The following is a 24,322-nucleotide window of genomic DNA, read 5'->3' as shown; positions in this document are numbered from 1 at the left end:
GAGAAGGAAAAGCAGTGATGAACAAGGCAAGGGTTGTTAACAGTGTGATTGAAGATGGGCAGGTAGTGTGTGAGAAGCTGCTGGAAGTCCGGCTTGATTTGGGCATCCCAGACGAATGGGAAAACCCACCAGCCCAGCCTACTGCTCTGCCCCAGGGCATGTGATGGGGGGAATGTGTGTACAGAGAACTCACTGGGACTGTGCCTTACAATGTCAAACACATGGAATTTGCTTCAGTCAGTATGTCTCTTAATCTTGGCTCTGTCATTTTTTGGCTGTGTGACTTTGGGTAGGTTACTTAACCTCTCTGAGTCACATTTTCCTCCTCTGTTAAATGAAGTAATCATCATAAATGCCAAGGGTGGTGCCAGAAGTCATAGGAAGCTCTCACTAAATGATGCTTTCTTTATGTAATATTGTAAAAGATTTAAATTGAACCATCCCCAAAGGAAAGTAGATTTCACTTACTCAGGTGGCAGTTAAAAGGTGATCTCTGAAGGTTCTGTTTTGCTCCTCTTGAGAAGGGCAGGAAGACTGCCCCTCCCAGGGTCCTCTGAGTGTCCACACAGGTTTGTCTTGACACAGGACGGCAGTGTTTGAGTGGAAGAACTCAGTCCAAGAGGAGGGCAGCCTGAGGCTCACTGGGCTTGTCCACGGCTTCCCAGACTGGCTGTGAGCCACGCCTGTGGGAGGGACATGCTAGTCTCTGCCCTTCTCTCCTCTCCTCCCCGCCGCACCCCTGACTCAGTGCCCTGGGACCCGGACCCCGGCAGTGCCTCACGCACTATCTTTGTTTGGGCTTCCCCAGAAGCAGAGCCTCAGGTCAGGACTTGAGCGCTGCTGGTTTCTCGGAGGTTGTGGTGGACATGGAGATGCCCATTCAGATCCCCCTACAAGGAAAGACTGATTGCCCTGCTGTCAGCACCTTCAGGGTCTGCCCCAGCTGCAGAGAGAGCTCCACCGTGTCATCTGAGCTCATGCCTGCCCTTCCCGGGGCTACTGGCATCCTCCTGCGTACCCACATCCGGAGCCTGAGCAAGGTGGACCATTCAGCTCCACAGGGGACACCCAGGACTTGTTCCAGGCTCCTCCCAGGCAGCGCAAGGCTTTGTCAATCCTGTATCACGTCTTAGCTTATCCTTCTGTCCAAGCCTGCTTCCGCCCCCTTCCTTTCATAGGTGTTGATTCCCTAATAAAACCCAACACCCCAGATTCCGTCTCAGGGTCCACTTCCAGAGAACCCAACCAGTTGCAGAGCTCTGGAGTAAGGGGGCCGGGAAGGAGGGAAAGTCAATATAAGAGTGTGTTGTCAAAGCCAGAGACCCTGCTGGGACCTCTGAGAAGGGTCAAAGATGCCCCCTGGGAATGGTCCATTGGGTGGCCTCTGTCCATCAGCTCCCAGAACTGCCTGTGAGGGCTCGAACTGCCCCCATTCCTGGGCTTCACTTACACACTGGCTGAGAGGGTTCCCCACCTTCGGAGATGCCCTGAACAGAAGGTGGGTGCGCCGAAGGAGGGATGCCATCAGCAGGACTCTGAGCTTATGAGGGGCTTCCCCGTGGCTGAACTCGGCAGAGAGCCCGGGGACGTGGTGCGGGGCACGCCAAAGCACCTGTAGACAGCAGGTGCTTGCGCCAAGCAGAGGTACCAGCAGGAGCTGGGAGGGTGGGAGGAGAGGAAGGGGGGGTAGTTTCTGCCCTGCTCCTTCCTGCCTCCACAGCGGGGCTCAGGCAGTAGCTCTGGCTTCAGGCAGCTCTTCTTGGGTACCATCTCTCCCTGGGATCAGAAACACTGCCCCCTGCCCCTTCAGCCCGAGGATCCTGGCGTTGCTATTCTCTGGGTGTCTCTACGTTCCTTACTGGCTCTTTTCACCCCATACACACCTCTGATAATTGTCTCCTGGCCAAAGGGCCTTTGATTCAGCGCTCTGCGGGGATTCTGATGGACACAATGGGCCAGGCCACCCCTGATGCTGAAAGCCTTACCTTCCCCATTGACCCCACCTTCTCCAGCTCTTCCATCCCTCCTCCCTCCCAGCCACTCTCGGTCCCCCTACAGCTTGCTTTTGAATCTATTTCTTGTAGATAAATTTATGTACTCCTCCTTCACAGCTTTGCCTTTTGATTTGGAGGAAGAAAAAAAAAAACCCTTTCTATAAAGCTATTAAATGTTTTCCTTTCACAAACACCGGTTTTGTACGTCAGAAGCGTTGCCTTTCATGACTATTGAATTCTTGGAAATGGGCTTCAAGTGCCTATTTCGGGAATTAAAATCAGAACATCAGCTCTTTTTCCTTCTCTGCATTCCTGCCTCTAGTCCTCTCCCGGGTGATGGATCCCTCTGGCTGGGCAGAAGGAAGATCATTTAAAGGAAATGTGAAAAAGGAAGGAATAATGCTCCATTTCAGGAGATTTTTCTCCCGACAGTTATTTTCAACAGGTGAGAGCTAGTGAGGCTGGCAGCAGATTTTTCAGGGAACACACAGCTACTTTTCCACCCCCAGCCCCCAACATACACATTCTCCAGAACCTCTGGAAAACCCCTCGAGTGCATTCAGTCAACACATATTAAGTGAGCGCCCACTGCATGCCAAGTAGCTGGGTGCTGAGAACAAAAACATGTGATTCCCACCCCACGCCATGGGGTTTATAATCTATGTTGAGCATTAGAGATTAATTGGTGATTCACAGAAATGTGACATTGCAGTTTTTCCTTGGCACTTGCTGTTCCCTCTGCCTGGAATGCTTTTCCCTCAGCTGTTTACATGGCTTGCTCCATACCGCCTCCATTTATTTATTTTTTTTTGCAATCATCACTCTTCATGGAGGACGTCTATGGCCACCCATATCCCTTCTCTCTCTTTTCTTTTGTTTCCTTTTTGTGGGGCCCATCTATCCCAGAACGTAAGGTTTATGAGAATAAGGATTTTCTTCTGCTTTTTTTTTTTTTTTAATTTTTATTTATTTATTTATTTATTTATGGCAGTGTTGGGTCTTCGTTTCTGTGCGAGGGCTTTCTCTAGTTGCGGCAAGCGGGGGCCACTCTTCATTGCGGTGCGTGGGCCTCTCACTGTCGCAGCCTCTCTTCTTGCGGAGCACAAGCTCCAGACGCGCAGGCTCAGTAGTTGTGGCTCACGGGCCTAGTTGCTCCGCGGCATGTGGGATCTTCCTAGACCAGGGCTCGAACCCGTGTCCCCTGCATTGGCAGGCAGATTCTCAACCACTGTGCCACCAGGGAAGCCCCTTCTTCTTTTTTTTTAAAGTCTTTTTTGTTCTCTGCAGTATTTTCAGAGCTGAGAACAGTACATGGTACATAGTAGGTGCTCAAACAATGTTTATTAAATGAATGAACCAAACCAGGTACTAATACGCATGGAGCTGAGAAAGACTAGACACAAGGCTTCTCAGGGGAAGTGAGAGTCAGGCTGATCTAAGAAAGATGAGAAGACGTTAACTAGGCCTGAAGGAGAAGCAAATAATTCCATGCAGGAAACACTGGCATGTGCAAAAGCCCTGTGGTGAATGAGAGCATGATGGGCTTTAAGAGCTAGAAGGTGTTCAGTGAAATTCAAGCACAGGACAGGGGATGGGAGAGAGATGTTATGAAGTAATAATAACAACTGAAACTTAGAGCAGCTCAGAAGTGCTGGGAACCATAGCAAGCTTTGTACAACTCTGGGAGGAAGATACTATACTTATTCCCATTTTATAGATGAGGAAATCGAGGCCCAGGTAGTTGAGAGAACTTGTTCAAATCACAGACTTAATGAACGTCAGAATTAGAATTAAACTGCAGTACTCTGACTGCAGAGCCTGTGGCCTTAACCCCTATGTCTTTCAGTCTTTAGTAGGAAGGGAAGGATAGGCCAGCACCTGTGGGGACTTGGAGTGGCATAGAATCCCCACTGGGGGCCAGGCAGGAGCAGGCAGATACAGGCTGGTTATCTCCTGCGGAGATTCTCACAGATCTCCCAGCTCTGCGCTCCCCACCCGACTTGGCTCTCTGCAGCCGCACCTACGCTGGTTGGATTGACCGTCAAAAACGCGTTTCCACCATTTCTAGTCTGGATGGGCAAAATCAGTCCAAACTCCCTAAAGGTTTGGCCCTGTACCAAGAAGATACCTTCAGAGATTATTCTGAAGCTAGCGCTCTGTTCTCTGGGATGATGGTTATTTTAAAAAGCATTAAGTAGGTCATTTGCAGTGCAGTGTGGCGCCTCCAACCTTGGCTGTCCACTAGAATCCCCAGGGGAGGCTTTTAAACGTCTCCATGACCAGGCCACACCCTGACCAATTATGTCAGAATCTCTAGAGGTCAGACCCAGGCATCAGTAATTTTTAAAGCTCCCCAGAGGAGCCCAAGAAGCCGTCAGGTTTGAGAATCACAGCCCCTCGTTACTCACAGAGTGGACCAGGGGCCAGCACCATCAGCGTCCCTGGGAGGCTGTTAGAAACGCAGAATCTCAGGCCCCGCCCCAGACCTACTGAGTCAGAATCTGCATTTTAATAAGGTTGATTCCTGTCTGCCTTAAGGTTTGAAAGGCATGGTTCCAGAATCACACTGTCTGAATCTTTGGCCACTAACCACGTGTGGCTATTTCGATTAAAATGAAGTTAAAAATTCAGCTCCTCGGACACACCGGCCACATTTCAAGTGCTCATTTGCCGTGTGTAGCTAGTGGCCACCATATTGAACAGCACAGAGAAAGATCTTTTGGATCATTGCAGAAAGTTCTGTTGGACTGCAGTGCTCTAGAACATACTGGAAAGAGGTGGTAATCAGCCACAGTCTTTTTCCTTTGGATGCCATAGGCATACAGATAGACAGACAACGCTACCCCCTTGGAAGGGACAAAATTGAGATATATTCAACACTGCATAAGAGGGGACACAGGTATCCCGCACTTTTCAAAAGTTCGTTTTATACTACTTTTACAAAAGACCTACATTAGTACCTGTTTTTGGTAACTGAAAGAAATCCGAAGAGGACTTCTGCTTTAACCAAAAAAGGCTAACCGTCAAAATAGCATTCAGCCTTGGTTTGGCATCGAGCTGACATAGAGGCAGCGTGATGGATACCGCCCATTTCCTTCCAGGAACCACATTCAGCATCTCTCAGCATCAAGCTGCCGTAGCTTTGAACTACATCCGTGAGCATCTGTGCTTTATCTTGACTTATTTTGTGCATCCTTTAGCAAGATGTGTCCTGAGGTAATTGCTTCTTTACAACCATTTCAGCTTACGAAAGGTTTGCTCTACGTTCAGTTAGCGGGGGAAACCAGTAAATATAGGTGATTTAGTTTCTGTTCATTTTAAGTAAATCAAGAACATAGCCTCATCTTCCCAAGCCCTGGGTAAGTGCAGTTTATGGGGATGGGGAACAGATGAAAGGGGGAGAGAGGAGAAATGTGAGAAGCAAGATCGATGTGAAGTGTAGAACAGAATGCGGGACGGCTAGCCCTGATCCCCGCCCTCCCGTGCCTGTCGCCGTCAAGGCAGCAGGAACACACGCCCTGATTGTCACGGTGTGGAAAAGTACTCGGCAACCAGATGTGACTGATTTCTGACTCCAGGTACAAATATGAAAAGCAGGCATTCTGTCAGCTAACTAATAGCCGGGTTACAGTGTGACGTGGCTGGGGGCTTAGTTTGTTTTTCTTTGAGGGGTGTTTTCTTTGCAGGAGGAAATTCAGTCCCTTTAGCGAAATCCTTCCTTTTGGGGGGAAAGGCCAGTGATGTTTCTCCATGTAGACTGTTGGGTCGCCGACAGCAGGATGCGTAGTGCAGCGAGAGCTGAACAGTGTGATGATGACGGAGCGCTCCAGCAGTGGAGAGTGATGCGACTTTTCCTGGGAGAAAGTTGCTCTCCGTTTAGACGGATGCTCTGCCAGCTGACAGGAGGTCAGGGGCCAGGTCGCCCAGCAAGCCGACCGTTTGTTTGCTCACACATTCCTTTGGCTGCTCTCCTCCCGAATTACCGTGGGGAAGAAGTGGGTGAAAAGGGCGAAAAAGCAGAAGGAGAGAATGCACCAACGAAATGCATCCGACTACATAGCACCCTGTGCCGCGGCGCACTGTTTAAATCTTTACACAATTCTAGCTGTCTCAGTTGATACTGTCACATAGTAATACTTTGCATTTTGAGGTGTTTCGTGCTTGTTTTATGAAATTGGTCCTCATGATAACCTGAGGAAGAAGTCAGAGCAAGTTTCACCATCCCCTTTAAAGGGAATACAGCCCAGAGTAGTTGAGTGATCTTGCCAAGGTCACACAGCTACTAGTGAAATGAAGACTCAAAGCGATAGTTCATGTATTCATTTATTCATAACTCTTTATTGAGAATCCTACCAAGTGTCTGCCTCTGGAGATGCTTCTGTGTCGTCTCTGTTTTCATGTTAGAGTCTAGAGAAGCTGATAGAAAGAAAAAAAAAAGAAGCAAATTAACAAATTAAATGATTACAGATTGAAAATCACACACCATCACTTCCACCATCTTCTGTTGTCCACACAGGCCAGTCCTAATCAAATGTGGGAAGGCACAAATACCAGGAGGTGAGGATCTCTGAGGGCCATCTTAGTTTTTCAGGACCATGCAATCTTAGCAGAGATGATATCACCCTCAAGCAGGCAACGATTTGCTCTTGGAATGGGTGAAAACAATCTTTTTTTATGTATAAAGCACAGATATACATATAGTACATAAGCAGTATATCTGTGTACTAAAATTTCATGGTGAGGGAAACAGGCAATAGAAAAAAATTATCTAGAAAGTCTGCTTAGGGGGATGATGATAAAAAAAAAAAGGGTTTAGAAACACTGGCTAAAAGTTTTTTTGGCCGCAAGCACTGGAACACAATTTAAGCTGACTTAAGCAAAAAACGAAGCCGAGGAGTGTAGGCTTATGTATGGCTAGATCCAGAGGTTCAAATACTATCACCTGGGCTTTCCCCTCCATATTATATGTATTCAATAGATTGTCTCTAAGCAGACTTCCATTAGCATCTCTGTGAGTGCCATTCACATCCTACTATCAGCTAAGCTGTCTGCCGCCTACTACCCACCCCACCAGGAAAGGTGCTTCAATCTTTTTAGTTCTAGCAGAAAAGCCCTAGAAAGTACCCACATTGGTGCATCCTTGGACGTATGTGCATCTATGATTCTGGGACCAGTTCCAATGTGTGGGCTTTTTTTCCCACACTGCCAAGCATTTGTCCAACGCCAGCTGAATGTCCTACAATTCAACTCAATTCTAATGCTGTCTACCTGGAGATAGCATCAGATTCCACAGGTTAAGGGCTCATTCTTACAAGATTGCCCCTACAGGTTCAGGTTGTCACCTGTGCTTCTGCCCGACCTGCTACAGATTGGAGATCCCAATGACCCCCTCCTCCAGTTTGATTAATTTGCTGGTGTGGCTTACAGAACTCAGAGAAACTGTTTGCTTACTAGATTACCAGTTTATTATAAAAGGATGTAACTCAGGAACAGCCAGATGGAAGAGATGCATAGTGCAAAATATGGAGAAAGGGCACGGAGAGTCCATGCTCTCTCCAAGCGTGCCACTCTCTGCAAATCTCCACGTGTCCAACAGACCCATAAGTTCTTTAAACCCTATCCTTTTGGGTTTTTATGGAGACTTCATTACATAGACATGATTGATTAAATCATGGGCTACTGGCAATTGAACTCCATCTCTAACCCCTCTCCCTTCCCTGGAGGTGGGATTAGGGGAGGGTATTGAAAATTCCAGCCTTCTGATCACATGGTTGCTTCTCCTGGCAACCAGCCACCCTCCTTAGGTGCTCTCCAAAAGTCACATCATTAACATAACAAAAGACACCTTTATACCTTTCCTCGCTTAGGAAATTCCAATGGTTTTAGCTAGAGCTCTGTGCCAGAAATGGGATGAGGACCAAATATATATTTCTTTTTATAACTCACAATATCACAGCATCCCTTGAGGAAGAGGGGGGAGGTGGCCCTGAGTTAACTCCTGAACCACAGAAAAGCTGAGTTGATATCAGAAGAAGGGGAAAAGACCACCAAAAGGCAGAAATAACTGATGCCCATTTGGGAGGATTGTGAAATACTGCCCACATGCCTAGATTAGACAGCAGTGTGGACACTGAGACTGCTAGGTATATGGAGAGAGAAGAAGAAGGTAAAAGACCTTCAGTCGTTTCGTTGTGCTGTCCAGGGGGAGTCCTGTTTCTCTTGAAAAGGTGGGCTAGCAAGAAAGACAGGGCTTCGTAATCTGAGAGGTGTAAACTCTACCAATTACTAGCTCTGAACCTCTCAGACTTTCAGTTTTTCCGTCTGTAAAATGGGAGTAATGCTACTCACCCCATGGGATTGTCACCAGGATTAGTTGAGATTGTGCATGTAAAGTATCCAACAGAACACTGGCATATGTCACTAAAAGATGAGAGTAGGAGGAGGAGTGTAAGGGGAGAGGGGATACCTATTCCCTATTTCCAGAGAGGGGAGGACACCTCCCCACCCCAAATGTTTTCTGCTCTTGTATCACTTTACTCAAGGTGAAAATCCCTAGGAGGGAGATTCGGGTTGGTCAAGCTTGGATGATGGAGAAGGCCAGGTGAGGTCAACACACCTTGCTTAACTGACTCACCAAGACTGCCCCAAATGGAGGTGAAGTGGCTTCCCAGAGGGAAAATGGGGTGCTGTTAGGGGAAGAAGGGAATCAGACACTGGCGAGAAAAAGTACAGAGATCCACTACAGACATCCTCCAGTGCAGAGTTCCAGGGAGCCCTGACCGATGCTTTGGCTCCCACCTGCCTGCTTGTGTCAGTTTTCTCCACTGATGGCACCCAGAGAGAAGGAGTGCGTGATTATGGCTGACACTGTTGGTTACCTCCCCTAAGGACTTTTCTCCACCTTCCTCATAGCCGGCACAGCCCTGGCTAAATTCAAGAGTGCACTCCCCACGTTAGATGGGGAACTTTGCTTGGTCTTGAATAATCATGGTAATTCCACTACCCTTGCCAGCAACTCTAAGCATGTGACTGTTACGGCCAATGGGATTTAACCAGGGTATCAGCTGGGGGCCTCTGGGAGAAATGTTCCTCCCGAATAAAAAGAGGCACATAGAAGAAATCCCCCCCTCCTCTTCTTCAGGCAGACGTTATTGGGTTCACACTTGACACCAGGCCCTGTGGCCGCCATCTTAGAACAATGAAGAAGCAACAAAGTCAACATGATGAGGGTGGTGAGGCAGAAAGATGGCAAGAGCCTGATTCTTGATCAAGTCAGTCAATTGATGATCTACCCACGGAAACTCCTACCTCTAGACTTCTTGTAATGCCTTATTGCCTAAACTACCTTTAGGCGGGTTTTCTGTTACTTGTACCCAAAGCATCTGAATGATGTGTGCTCATTCACCTCTAAATCTCCAACAGTAAGGAAGACTGTTAGATCAGTGGTTCTCAAAGTGTAGTCCCTGGACCAGCGGCTTCAACATCACCTGGAAACTTATTAGGAATGCAAATTCTCAGGCCCCATCCTGGTCTTCCTGGATCGGAAAGGAGGACTAGGGGCCACAGCAACCTGTGTTATTAACAAGCCCTCCAGGTGGTTGTGATGCGTGCTGAAGTTTGAGAACCCCTGCTTCGTATATTACTCTGTTATCACACATTAGAACTGCTGGTAGTGTCAGGGTGTCGGTCATTACTCCTTCTAATTTACCCTTTCCTATCAGTGCTTGTTTCAATTCTGCTATCCCTAAACCTCCAGGGGAAGAAAAAAGAAAAGATTTTAAAACTATTGGCTAAATAAACTTCTGCCCTTGAGTTTCAGTTTACTTACTTTGGGTCATCATTGCTTTCCAGACAGGATGCTGGATTTCTGGGGAAGCCTGTAATAGTTAGGATGCAGCAGACATTTCCAAAACGTTTAGAAACACTAATAATCTTTGTGATTAATAATGATCTGTGGGAATCATCCTTGAGCTTTGGGAAGCAAAGCAAGTGAGGAACATTGGGGGTTTGTGCACCGACCAGTGTAAGGGAAGAGAAACGAGCGGAACAAAGGAGTCTGAGAATAATAGAAGAGGAAAGGAATGGAGACAATCACTGCCCAAGAAAAAGAAACCCATTGTGGTTAGGGAAGGAGGGGAAGATGGATTAGTTTTCTGGGACTCAGTGCATTTAAACAAACAAGCGGAACTGAGGAGGTGATCCAGGTGGGGAGTGGTGTGAGCCAGGTGTCAAGGAAGGAGGGCATGAGATGCGTCTGGAAAACTGGCGGCTGTGGATAAAGGAGAGGACAGGCCCCAGGAGGCAGGGCTGTGGGGGACACAGCATCACAGCAGGACTGGACTTGGGCACCACTTCCTACTAACTGTGCTCCTGGACTGATTTCCTCGCTTCCATAAGCCTCAGTTTCCTCAACAGTCAGTGGGCTCAGTAATCCTTATCCCAGTATCCAACATGCTATGGACTGAATTGCGTCCCCGCCAAGTTCATGTATCGAAACCCTACCCCCCGACCCCCACTGTGATGATATTTGGAGGTGGCACCTTTGGGAGATAATTCAGGTTAGATGAAGTCGTCAAGGTAGGGCCCCCAAGATGGGATTGGTGGTTTTGTAAGAAGACGAAGAGACAGAGATTTCTCTCTCCACCACGTGAGGACACAGGGAGAAGGTGGTGGTCTGCAAGCCAGGAAGAGAAGTCTCACCCAAAACTGAAGTAGTCCCCACCTTGATCTTGGATTTCCAACCTCCAGAACCATGAGAAATAACTTTCATTTGGGTAAGCCACCTAGTCTATGGTATTTGTTATGGCAGCCTGAGTAGACTAATACGCAACGTACGTTGGGAAACTTGCGTAGTCCTGGGTCCACGATAAGTAAGTGAGTAATAAATGAGATTTATAACAATAAATACATAGGCAGTAAGTTTGGGAGATGAGATTCCTCAGGTCCTTGAATGACTAAGCTGAGTGTATAATTTATTATGTAGACAATGGAGAGCTTGTGAGCAGAAAGCAAAAAGAAGCAGCACACATGTGGAGCATTCTGAGATCAGCATGACAATACAGTATTATATACATGAGGGTTCAGCAACCTTGAGCCTCAGAATCACCTGGAGAGCGTGTTAAAACACAGGTTGCTGCTGCCCCCCCCCACCGCCCGCCCCCCGTTCTCTTTTGGCTTCAGTAGGTCTGGGATGGAGTCCAAGAATTTGCATTCCAAATATATTCCCAGGTGATGCAGATGTTGCTGGCCCGGGGGTTACACTTCCGGGGAGGGAGGAGAAGAGAGAAGAAGGACTAGCGTGACCTTTGGCTGATGACTCAGTGCTGGGATGGGCAGCAGACTGCTCACTCTGAGAATGTTCAGGCCACACCGTGGTAGACGGTGGATAACGTAGATGGTATGTGGAACTGCCAGAAGAAATTGCTCCACGAATGGAAAGCAATTTATGGTGTTGGGTTTCTGTGTTTCTTTTCAGGGTAAACCACTGTAATTAGACAACTTGCCAAACCTTGACTTACAAAGTGAGTGGATGTTGGAATTAGTGAATCAGCTTTCCCACCTCCTCCAGGTTGTGGATTTCTGTTCAGGGATGACTGTTTGGGGCCAGTGGCTAAAATGACCCAGACGAGTTGCAAAGCTATATCATAAACAATGCTGGTAAAATCACCTGAACCTGCCGGTTCATTAAGTTGTTGGGTTGAGTCTAGGATGGTGGGAGTGAGACAGTTTGTCTTCCATGTCATTTTTCTTAGGACTCCGATGTGAACAGTTGTTGTTTCTTCCACTTAGCGGTCCTTCCTCCTTTATATTTGTACGTGCACTCTTCCATCATCTTTCTTTGGGAAATTCCTTGTCACTGTACAATTTCATATGGTAATTGTCAGGCTGACAGCCTCCTTAGTTCTCCTTTGTGGCCTCAGGGGTGGGCATGGGATCGAGGTCTGGCCAATCACAGTGTCCCATCTCTGCAGGCCCCGTCATTGGGCTGAGGAGTCACGTGACTCAGCACAGCCTATCCGAGTCCTTCTCTGGGATTCATCTCTGGCTCTCAGGAGAGAGAACTTTTTTTCCTCTGAAGATACTAAGATGTGATAATATAAGTGAAGCGTGCAGCTCATCCAACCCCCAGACATGGATGAAGCCCTCTTGTCACAGGAGGAAATGAACCCAACCCAAAGAGAAGGGAGAGGCTGAGTTTTGGAGAGGAAGGGATGCAGAGAGAGAGAGAGATCCTTATCATTTGTATCACTAGAATCCAAAGGCCAATACTGTCTGCAGATTTTCATTTGCATGAGTCAAAAAAAATTTCCCCTCTTTACTTAAGCTTGGAGCGGATTTCTGGCAATTTTAACTAAAAGAATCTGAACAGTGAAGTCCATTTATCCACCTGTAACCTTCTAACTTCTAGAAATCGACTGGTGCCTGGGGAGATTGCTAATCACATACTCAAATGCCTCCATCAGTGCTGGGAGGAGCTCTCTGGAGATGTCTGAAATTTCAGGGTATCGTCCTTAGAGGAAACATCGAGCATTCACATTCAGTTTGGAAAAGCTAAAGAGAGAGAGAGAGGGAGAGAGAAAAGGCTTAACCATTCTTCAAAAGCCTGAGTCAGTCTGTTTAGGAGAGGAAAAGGAAGGAAAAGTGATAGAAGACGCTGGTCATGTTTTTAGTGGATGAGATAAGGCAGGGTCTCTCCGTTATCAGGTAGTGAAAACCATGATGGTTCCCGCTGGTCGGGGAATTTTCCTCTACAAAGCCCACTAGGACCTGGCATTTGTAGGAGGCGCTAACCATCCTGGGGGAGCTGATCAGGGTGAAGTTACGTAACCTACACATTTGACTACAGTGAACTCACCTCCACGCCCTCTGCCCAAACAGCGAGAAAAGGGAAGCACCACTTCAAGGGTGCAGCTGCTCCCTCCGCCCACCCCACCCAGCGGGCACATGAGAGTGACTTCCTCTGCACATCTCGCTGGGTTCGTGGGCATCAGAAGGGATTTTCCAAGAGCCATTTTGATTGTACATCCTTTTCATCTTTGTGAAAATTTAGAACCCACCTCCCTGAGTAAGACGAGACACCCACCACCACGAGCCCCAAAGTTTGTACCAAAGCAGGTTCAGAGGGCTTGAGTAGGGGGTGAGGCTGGGGTGGTCCTCAAAAAATATCTGGTGATCACGCGAGGCTCAGTATTAATGAGCCACGGATAACTGGGTTCCATAGTATTTGAAATCACAGTCACTTTTGGACTCCTTTACTTCTCTGGGCTGCTGTAAATAATCAGCACATCAAAATGCCTTGTGATGTGTGGGGGAAAAATCCTCTCAGCCCCATTTACCAGACAATTTTATGCCACTGAAACAACTCGAGGCTTCAAGGCGGTGACTCTGCCATCAACAGCACGTAGGAAGGGCTGAACTTGGTGGTTGGTCTGTTTTGTGTGAGGTGGGCACTTGCTGTTCTTCTTGCCCAGCGGGGCTTTTTAAGTGGGATGATTTCTATTTGGTCTGACTTCCTGAAATAGAATCCATCGCCTGCTAACTCCAGAACGTCTGTCAGCACGGTTTGCCCCGGGTTCTTGGCTCGGCTGTTTGGGGAAGAGACACAGCTGGGGAGCAGTGGGAGTGGGGCGAGGGGCAGCGTATTCACATCTGATATTGAAACAGTCTGTGTGTGTTTAGGGAATCACTACAACATCTGACACGCCATCCCCACCCAAACCCCAAACCCCACATCCCAAACCGGTTCCGCTCCAATAGCCAGCCTCCAGTCTGTGGTTTCAAAGCCTCTTCTGAATGCTTTATTTCTTCCTATTTACAAAGGGAGCTGTTTTTGAAAGGGACATCAGTTTCTATTCATGTCTAGGACCCTGAGTGGGTCTTTGCTTCTTATTTGTCCGGCTTTGTTTAGGCCAAAGAGCACTTAGAGCCCGTAACCATGGACCTGCGACAGGCACCATCACCTGACATGATTTAGGCGCAGGGAGGGAAGGAGCGATCACAATGTAAATGAGGCTCATCAAGCTGTGTTGTTGTGCAAGTTCCAAACCCACACACGAACCTCCCCCTCAGCGTGTTCTCATTTCCATTGAGGAAAAAGCAAAGGGGAAAAGGCTTGTTGGGAGCCTGACACTGGCGCATAGAACTTAGCAAATGCTGTGTGACTTGTGTGCCCAGCAGAATTCTTTTCAGAGGAAGGATGACCAGGAAGCAACATGGTTCCTACAAATTAAGGGACTTGTTGCATGACTCTCAGCGTGAGTTTTCTGTCTCATTTGGACCCACTTTGGATTTCTGGCCTTACTTTCTGTTGGTGGACTATTCTCCTTCATTGTAATTTCACTGCTTAATTGCCCTGGCCCCAGGCTTCCCAGACAACATGCCAAGAAGATCGAGTTTACTTTCAAAGTCTATCACCTCTCCTTCCTTCATTCCCCACCTCTTCTTGCTTTCCTCCTCACCCCTCCCACAAAAGACTCTGAAACATTTACTACCCCCATGTGGTACTCCTTTTGTAACCCACCCAAGCCTGTCTTCTTTTTTTTTTTTTTTCAGCTTCTGCTTATTTTCTACTCTGTGCCAGTGGTCAGCAAACTTTGTTCTGTAAAGGGCCACAGTAAATAGTTTCAGCTTTGCAGGCCATACTGTCTCTGTTGCAACTCCTCCGATCTGTTGCTGTATCATGAAAGCAGCCATCAGTGGTACATAAACAAACAGGGGTACCTGCGCTCCAATGAAACTTTATATAACAAGAAAAAAAAAAAAAAAAAAGGTAATGGGCTGGATTTAGCCTGAAGGCCAAATGGAATAAATCCCTGTGACAAACACAGGAGATCTGCAAGACTTTTTTTTTTTTTTTTTTAATTATTTATTTATTTATTTATGGTTGGGTCTTCGTTTCTGTGTGAGGGCTTTCTCCAGTTGTGGCATGTGGGGGCCACTCTTCATTGCGGTGCGCGGGCCTCTCACTATCGCGGCCTCTCTCGTTGCGAAGCACAGGCTCCAGACGCGCAGGCTCAGTAGTTGTGGCTCTCGGGCCCAGCTGCTCTGCGGCACGTGGGATCCTCCCAGACCAGGCCCCGAACCCGTGTCCCCCGCATTGGCAGGCAGACTCTCAACCACTGCGCCACCAGGGAAGCCCCTGCAAGACTTTTGAGAATGTTATCTCACCTGAAACACTGCCAGCTTGGACTGAAAGTGACAGAGAGAACAAAATGCAAGAAGGCTGTCAGACTCCCCAAATTCTCCAGACAGGAGACAGGCTGATGAAACTACACAGCTGCCCACAAGTGCTACCCCTCATGAAAAAGGAAGGATGACTTTTTTTTTTTATTTAAAGTATTCATAATATTTCACTCAATGATACTTAGTTCTTTTTTTTTTTTTTTTAATTAAGTTATTTATTTATTTTTGGCCGTGTTGAGTCTTCGTTTCTGTGCGAGGGCTTTCTCCAGTTGTGGCAAGCGGGGGCCACTCTTCATCGCGGTGCGCGGGTCTCTCACTATCGCGGCCTCTCTTGTTGCGGAGCACAGGCTCCAGACGCGCAGGCTCAGTAGTTGTGGCTCACGGGCCCAGTTGCTCCGCGGCATGTGGGATCCTCCCAGACCAGGGCTCGAACCCGTGTCCCCTGCATTGGCAGGCAGATTCTCAACCACTGCGCCACCAGGGAAGCCCTAAGGAAGGATGACTTTGAGAGCAGAGCCATGAGCCCAGAACAGAGCTGGGGGCCAGGCCTTGGTAGCTAATGGAGTTTGCCTGGTTGGATTTAGAAACTGTTTGGGACCAGAGACCTTTTTTCCTTTCATTTTTCTCCCTTTTTAGAGTGAGAATGTCTAACTATTATCCTGATGGGGTCTGTCCCATGAGGGACAAAACTATCTGTTAGCTAGTTTCACAGGTCTGTATACAGAGAGAAGTTGTAGCCCTGGATGGTTCCTATCAGGAGCCTCCGCATACCTCGTTTAGATAGTGTGGGTGATGAGATCTGAGACTTCCGAGCTGATGAGGGTTTGGACTTGAGTTGATGTAGTGACGGGTGGAGAGTTTGGGGGACGTTGGAATGGGGTCAGCACCTGTGAGATAGACATGAATCTTTGGGGACAGAGAGTGGATTGCTGTATGTTGAATAATAAAGATATCCACTCACAGAACCTGTGAGTATGTTACCTTACATGGTAAAAGGGACTTTGCAGGTGTGATTAAGTTAAGGATCTTGAGATGGGGACTTGATCCTGGTGAGTCCAGTGTAATTACAAGGGTCCTTGTAAGAGGGAGGCAGGAGCATCAGAATCAGAGAGAGATGATTTAAGGATGGAATCTGACGGAGGGAGGATGGCTGTACTGATGAGTTTAAAAATGGAGGAAGGGACTGCATGCCAAGGAATATAGGTGGTCTTTAATACAGGTGGACACAGCAAGGAAGCAGATCTCCCCCTAGGGCCTCCAGAAGGAACGCAGGCCTGCCCTTAGCCTAGTGTTTTCACCTCCAGAGCTATAAAATAATAAATTTGTATTGTTTTAAGCCCACTAAGTTTGTGGTCGTTTATTATAGCAACAAAGAAAACGAATACAGATTTTGTCAACCCTGTCTCACCATACACTTTGTAAGGGGGCTTCATGGATTACCTTCTTCATCCCTCATGACAACCCTTTGAGATGAGTATTATTATTATCCCCCTTCCAAGTGAAAAATGCTGCTTGGAGAGTTTGACCCAATAGTCTAGTCTTTTGAACTCCATGGTGCCTGTTTCTGTGACATATTGCCCTGCTCAGGCAGACTTCTGTTTTCCTCATTTTAGAGTGCCTCACCAGTCCTCATTAAACTTTACCTGAGTCCCGATTTCTTGGAACTTTTTCTCTGCTCCTATGAATATGTGTTTTTTTTTTAATGGAATTTTTAAAATGAATTTATTTTATTTATTTATTTTTGGCTGCGTTGGGTCTTCGTTGCCGCGTGTGGGCTTTCTCTAGTTGCGGTGAGTGGGAGCTACTCTTCGTTGCGGTGCGCGGGCTTCTCATTGCCGTGGCTTCTCTTGTTGTGCAGCACGGGCTCTAGGCGCGCGGGCTTCAGTAGTTGTTGCACGTGGGCTCAGTAGTTGTGGCTCACAGGCTCTAGAGCACAGGCTCAGTAGTTGTGGCGCACGGGCTTAGTTGCTCCGTGGCATGTGGGATCTTCCAGGACCAGGGCTCGAACCTGGGGATTCTTAACCACTGCGCCACCAGGGAAGCCCCCTGTGAATATGTTTTTCATTCACTCTGCCTACAGTTTCGGAGACTTACCAAGTGCCAAGCCTTGGTTTAAACTTTAGGAGAGGTATATAAAACAGATGTCCACTCCGGAATAGTCATCATCCCTCGCTCTAAAAAAACATCAGTCCTCTTCTTTCACTAAATACACAGCTTCATCTGTACCATGGAGTGAATTTGTCCTGTCAGAATTCATATGTTGAAGCCCTACCCCCTAATGTGATGGTATTTGGAGATGGCCTTTGGGAGATAATTTCGTTTAGGTCATGAGGGTGGAATGCCCAGGATGGGATTATTGTCCTTATAAAAAAAAAGACACTAGAGAGTCCTTTCTCTCTGTACGTCTGTCTCTGTCTCTGCTACGTGAGGACATAGTGAGAAGGCAGCCATCTGCAATCCAGTTCTGTCACCAGAACCGAATCACCTGGCACCTTGATCTTAGAATTCCCAGCCTTCAGAACTGTGAGAAATCTATGTCTGTTGTTTAAGCCACCAAGTCTATGACATTCTGTTACAGCAGCCTGAGCAGACTAAGATAACCTTCAAAGCAGAACAAAAGAAAACAAACGAACAAACAAACACAAAACAGCACTTGGGCTAGCAGCCGAAACAGTCTTACAAATTTGTGATGCACTGGTTAAGCGCAGAGAGGCAGGCTGAGTCTAAAATGGCCTTGGTGATCCCTGCCTCCTAGTATTTATGTACCTCTGTAATCCCTTCTCCCTGGATGTGGGTTGGCCTAGCAGCTTGCTTCTAACCAATAGAATAGAACAAAGGTGATGATACGTCTTCCCATGATTACCTGACATAAGATCATAACATCCACCTTGCTAACTGTTGACTGTCTCCTTTGCTGGCTTTGCCAAAGCAAGTTTCACATTGTGAACAATGCTACAGTGAGGCCCATGTGGCAGGGAACTGAGGGTGGCCTCCAGCTGATAGCAAGCAGGGAACTGAGGCTCTCTGTTTGACAGCCTTCCAAGAACTGGGTCCTGCCATCAGCCATGTGAGTTTGAAAGTGGATCTTTTCCCAGTTGAGCATTCAGCTGAGACCCTTGTTGTGGCCAAAACCTTGATTGCAATCTTACAGAGAACCCCACTAAGCCATTTCCAGACTCCTTACCCACAGAAACTGTCAGTTGACAGTTGTGTGCTATTTTAAGTGGCAAAGTTGTGATAATTTGTTACACAGCTGCAGATAACTAATACAGGTTGAAAGCATGGATTTATCATGGGTTCAAATCTTGCCTCTACTCTACACTCCTGTAATCTTGGACATACCGTGTATGTACTCAGAGCTTTAATTTTCTCATGTTCAGAGTGAGACAATAGCAGATCCCACAGCATAACAAGTATTCAGTTATTCTTAGCTGTTATTATTTTTTAAGTGCTAATGAATCAAAAAAGAGGGTAATTTCATTTTCCCTGGAATCAGGGAAAAATAATTATAGCTAACACTTATACTGAGCTCTCAAATTTATGGGCTCACATAGAAATTATTGAATTTGATCCTTACTGCAGTGATTCTCAGCTATAAATGATTTTGTCCCCCAGGGAATATCTGGATATATTTTTGGTTGTCACAGCTGGTAGAGGGAGCTCCTGGCATCTAGTAGGCAGAGGCCAGGGATACTGCTAAACATTCTGCAGTGCCCAGGACAGCCCCTCACAATAAAGAATTACAGAACCGGAAGATCAGTAGTGCTGAGGTTGAGAAGCCATGCCCTAGCAATCCTGTGAAGGGGCGTGTGGTTATCATGCATGGTTCATGAATGAGAAAACAAGCCAAGAGAGGCTGAATTACAGAAGCGGTAGGAGACCACATAGGTGGTATCTACCAGAGCTGGGACAGAAGTCTTTATCTCCAGTTCCCAAATTCATTCCTTTTTCTTCTCCCCCACTTTACCTACCTATCCTGTCTGGAGGCCCATCGATTTCAGCCTGGAGTCAAGAGTCAGGGTGCTTTGGCCCAAAGAAGGGACTGTAATGGTGGAGATTTCAGGCACTGTAGCTGGGGAAGGGGAACCAGAATTCTTTCCAGAACAGATCATTTCAATCCCACTTGGGAGGGGATGGGAGCAGCGCTGATTGATAGGCCCGTCCCACCAGAATCCAGAGATATTCTTGCCTAAGTATAAACTTGAGCTTTGTATTCTCTTCCAACTCTTGAGAACATTTCGGGCTAACATGGACACTCCCTTAAGCAACATTTCTGGTCACTGTTTGTGCTGAGACCTATATCATGAAGACCCCTCAGTGTCTATCCATGTCCCCATTTGACAGATGAGGAAACTGTGCCTCAGAAAGGAATGCAGTGGCTTGTCAAAGGGTACATGGGTTGCAAAGGGCAGAGCTGGGATTCGAACCCAGGCCCTTCAACTTCAAGTCCAGATTAATTTCCACAATACAACTGAGCCCCCTATACACACGGCTCTGTTTGGAGTATTTGTGTGTGTGTGGTAGAAGGTGTAAAATGTTTCCTGCTTCCAAGCAATTTGCTGCCTAGAGGAGGAGACGGAATTATAAGCAGATGACTAAACTCGGAGTGGAAATAAGAACGTGTGCTTCAAATGGGTGCAAACCCCACACTCCTGGGAACGCAGGGAAGAGACAGAGAGAATGCTTCTTGGGGGTGAGGCTGAGAGACCTGTAGAAAGTCTACAGAGAAGAGATGGCACTTGAGCTGAAGCTTAAATTGCAGGCAGAACAAAAGGCCAGTGCCCCAAACCAAACAGCAGATTCACATGCTAAAAGCGGTTTCTGCCTCGAGATGCTTTAAAAAATAGTTCCTCATTCAACTTTCAGCCAGTCCTCCGTGACGGAGCTCTGGGATTCCACACATGTTCTGATGATTGCTCTTTTTTTTTCCCTTTCATAATTGCACAGCCAAGCAGCCCGAGTTCTCTAGGCTTCTGTTCAGGCCTGAAGATTTGCCGTATTTGGCATTCCTTGTGGTTTCCGTCATCCTTGTGATTATACTAAGTTTATGAGAGAAGCCTCTTATCACTGCTATCAGCACTTTTGTTTTCCCATTTTCTGCTCATTTTCCCTAAATAATCAGAGCTAAGAACTCTTAAAATAGTCAACTAATCACACTAACAGTCACTCACTAACACACTAAGTGATGTGGAAAATGGAACCACGGACGGACGAGAAGACCCCGTGCTCTCATCACTTGGACCATCCGTTCAACTGCTCGTGAACAGAAATCTGATTTGTGTGTGTGAAGGATGATTTGAGGGCTCTCAAAGCAGAAAGCGTGAATATGCAGATGATATAAGTTCATTTGTTTCTTCATTCGCTCTATAAATATTTATTAGATACCCACTCTATGCCAGGCTCTGTTTCAGGGACTGGAGATGCAGCCACAAACTACCTACCAGGTCGCTGCCTTCATGGAGCTTCCAGACTAGATGGGGGAGACAGACCATAAGTAAGTGAGCAAATCCATGAACAAGCTAAATTCAAATTGTGACAAGTAGGATTGCCAGGTCAAATATAGGTGGTCCAGTGAAATTTAAATTTTGGATAAAAAACCACTTTTTTTTAGTGGATGTATTTCCCAAAATTGCATTCTCTACTTCTGTTTCTTAAGTCAGGCACCACTAGTGCTAGGGAAATAAATGGAGTGACTGGGATGGTGTATCATTCAGGGTTCCGTCAGAGGAAGAGAACCAGTAGTTTACCTATATTTAGAGATTTATTGCAAGGAATTGGCTTAAACAATCATAGGGGCTGGATAGGCAAGTTCAAAATCCATAGGGCAGGCCATCAGGAAGGGCGGACTGGACCTCTTGGGCACAAGCTGAAGCTGCTGTCCACAGGCAGAATTTCTTCTTCTTCAGGGAAACCTCGCCTCTCCTTTGTAGGCCTTCAACTGATTGGATCAGGCCCACCCAGATTATGGAAGATAACCTTTCTTATTTAAAGTAAACTGATCATAGACTCTAATCACATCTACCAAATATCTTCCCATCAACACCTAGATTAGTGTTTTATTGAATAACTGGGGAATACAGCCTACCCAAGTTGACACACAAAACTGACCATTACAGATAGCAAGGGGACAGGGGTGTCCACAGCCAGCAGGGAAGTCTTCTGTGAGGTGGGGACACTTGACTTGAGACGTGAACTTTGAGACACTGAACACTGAACTGCATGATAAGAACTGGGAGATCAAAACATTACAGATGAAAAAAACAGCAGGTGCAAAGGCCCTGGGGTAGGGAAGACCCTCTCTCGTTTTCGGAACCCAAAAAAAGTCAGTGCAGCTGTGGGTGGAGTGATCGTCAAGGGGAGAGCAGTATCTGGTTGGGTGGAAGAAGAAGACTATAAAGTTTATAAAACTCTAGGACTATTTGTAAAAAGATGTTGATAGGTAGAGAAAAGAGTAGGCTCTTAAAAAAGGCTTTTTCCTGAAGAATTTCTGGGTATCTGGTTGGTTCTAAACCTGTTCGCTTACTCAGAAAAATTGCTGGGGGTCATTTAAGGCATGGGACTCTACCAAACTGAAATCATTAGGACTCCATGAAGTAAAATTCTTGCTGTTTCCGAAAAGGAATCTTTTTAAGAGCTAAAGAAAATGCTCAATAGATGGGCAGCCACTGTGGGGCATCTCCAGTTTAGAGCTTTTTCTTCAACCAGTCTTTGCGTTCAGTAACCTTCCTCTGAAGACTAGAATTGTCAGATGGCAAGCCAATTGTTCGCAAGAAATAGCTGAATATCAGTCAACATCTACTCTCTATCTGTGTTTGGGGATTCACGGTTTAAGGAAAGATTCCAACAAATTTCAGTAAACAAAAAAACAAATCAGTTTTACATGTTGATCCTGTGTTAGAATTCCACAGGCAGCTTTGTCTCCTAGAAATCGTAAATAGATTTGTGAATCCTCAGTGCTGTTGCAGGAAAAACTACTACCTGAACCCGGTAGAGATTCCTGGTATCTGTAGCTTCTCACAACTTGCCTGTTGCCTCCAAGTCAGACCAGGATTCCTCCAAAATTGATATAATAACTTCGCGAAAATCACCTAATCTCTCTAGACCTGGGTTTCGTTATCTATTTGTTTTTTTAATGAGGATTTCAACTCTGAAGTGTCGTTCAGCCCAAACATTCAGGTTCCATGAGAATTCTCTTAATTGTCAACTGTCCCAATGTGGTACCTTGATTTGGGAGACAGTATAGGCAGGAGATGTTGATCTCTGTTGTGTATCGTGTACTAGAGCCGTTTCACTCCCTCAAGATCCTGATGATGAATCTTTCCTGTTCTATCTCCCCACCCCCACTAACCATCAAATGGTATGTAGTTGTATTTGTTATCTGTCGCCATGTGACACGTTACCCCTGAAATTCAGTGGCTTGAAACAACAGACATTTACTATCTCACGATTTCTGTGGGTCAGGGATCGGGAGTGACTTAGCTGGGTTTTGGCTCAGGGTCTCATAGCTATGGTCACGATGTCCACTGGGGCTGTCTTCATCGGAAGGCTTGGCTGGGGCTGGGAGAGAACATGGTTGTTGGCTGGAGGCCTCAGTCCCTCACCCTGTGGGCCTGTCCGTTGACTGTTTGATGTGTCCTCATAACAGGGCAGCTGGCTCCCGAGAGAATGAGTGACCCTGGAGAGAAACGAGGAAGCCGTAATGCCTTTCACGACCTAGTCTTGGAAGTCATACATCATCAATCCCACCATATCTATTTGTTAAAACTAGGTCACTAAGTGCAGCCCCACAATCAGGGGGAGGGGAATTCGGTTCTAGCTTTCAAGGGAAGAGTGTCAAAATTTGTAGACATGTTTTAACTAACACAGTTGTGTCGTGTGTGTCTGTGCGTGTGTGCTAGAGAAATTTTACTCCCTAAGATCTTGATGATGTTATTCTTCCAGCTCTATCCCTCCAATCTTACCCCACTGGTAATTAAATAGTATATAGCCTATAACTTAACTATCCTTCTGTCTTCTGTAACTTATTACGAGCACAGTGTGACCTGGCTTCAGAAAGCCTGAACATCACAAAGATTGTTGCTTTGCTGCTTTCCTGTTTTCAAGTATTCCTTAACTATTAAGGCAGTAATTGGCAAATTTTCCCTCCTGCATCTCTTGTGTAGTCCACTGCTTGGGAACAGAGAGAAGGGAACATGGAGGGTAAAGCAAGAGGGTGTTTTGTTTTCTTTAACTTCCTTAGATGGATGAGCCATTTATGCACCATTGCATCCCATGCAAAGTTTTGCAGAAATATTCTAGAGCCAAGCTTGGTGGAGGATGGTCTTCTCAAGTGGCTGCCAGCTTGCCTGATCAGAGAGTGTACAGCTGGGACACCAGACGTTCACTGCCCATGGGCGACTTTTCCCAAAGGCTGGGTCCTCCTAGAAGTAGAGCTGGGACGGAGATCTGTGTGCAAGTTGTTCATTTGGAAGATCCCGGAAACACTGGTAGGCAGTGGAGAAGTGAGATGAGAAGGGGAGGCAGGTGAAAGGAGTGAGTTATCAAGCCACTTACTCTCTGGAGGACTGGAGCTTAGTGCCACTGGGGAAACTCTGGGAAAATGTATAGAACTCACACCTCTGAGTTTCCCGAACTAAGGGAAGCAAGAGACGTGGGTTATTGATCTACCACCTCCCATCAGACTTTGACTGAGAGCTGCTCCTGGTTATTTCTATAGGAGGTTGCTAGATCTGTGTAACAAATTGCGTGGCTGAAAACAACAGAAATGTGTTTCCTCACAGCTCTGGAGGCTGAAAGTTTGCAATCGAGGTGTTACCAGGGCCAGGCTCCCTCTGAAGTTGCTAGGGAAGGGACTGTTGCGTGCATGTCTTAACCTTTGGTAGCCTCGGGCGTTCCTTGGCTTGTAGAGGCACGCCTGCAGTCCTGTCCTCACGTGGCATTCTCCCCGTGCGTCATCACGTCGTCTTCCCTCTGTGTATGTCTGTCTCTGTGTCCGAATGTCCCCTTTTTACAAGGATATCTGCCATACTGGATTAGGGTCCACCCTAATAATCCATTTGGTTACTTCTGCAAAGAACCTGTTTCTAAATAAGGTCACATTCTGAGGTTCTGGGAGTTAGGACTTACGTATAACTTTTTTGGGGGGA

General features: G+C 46.7%; 1 protein-coding gene and 1 long non-coding RNA gene across 2 annotated transcripts in view; one reads left to right on the top strand and one right to left on the bottom strand.

Moving 5' to 3' along the window:
• Positions 1–14,833, bottom strand: part of LOC309637563 — a 30,170-nt gene extending 15,337 nt beyond the window's left edge. The window contains exon 1 of the long non-coding RNA XR_014250659.1: positions 469–14,833. This is a non-coding gene — a long non-coding RNA (uncharacterized lncRNA). The remainder of the gene's footprint in view (positions 1–468) is intronic.
• PROK2 (prokineticin 2) overlaps positions 1–24,322 on the top strand; it is a 410,294-nt gene that overhangs the window by 131,429 nt on the left and 254,543 nt on the right. The gene's annotated exons all lie outside the window — the stretch shown is intronic.

This window comes from Balaenoptera physalus (assembly GCF_965194825.1).
Source record: "Balaenoptera physalus genome assembly, chromosome: 11".
In the NCBI taxonomy this organism is placed as follows: Eukaryota; Metazoa; Chordata; class Mammalia; order Artiodactyla; family Balaenopteridae; genus Balaenoptera; species Balaenoptera physalus.
The sequence above is the reverse complement of the archived record's forward strand: the minus strand, read 5'-3'. Positions and strand labels throughout refer to the sequence as shown.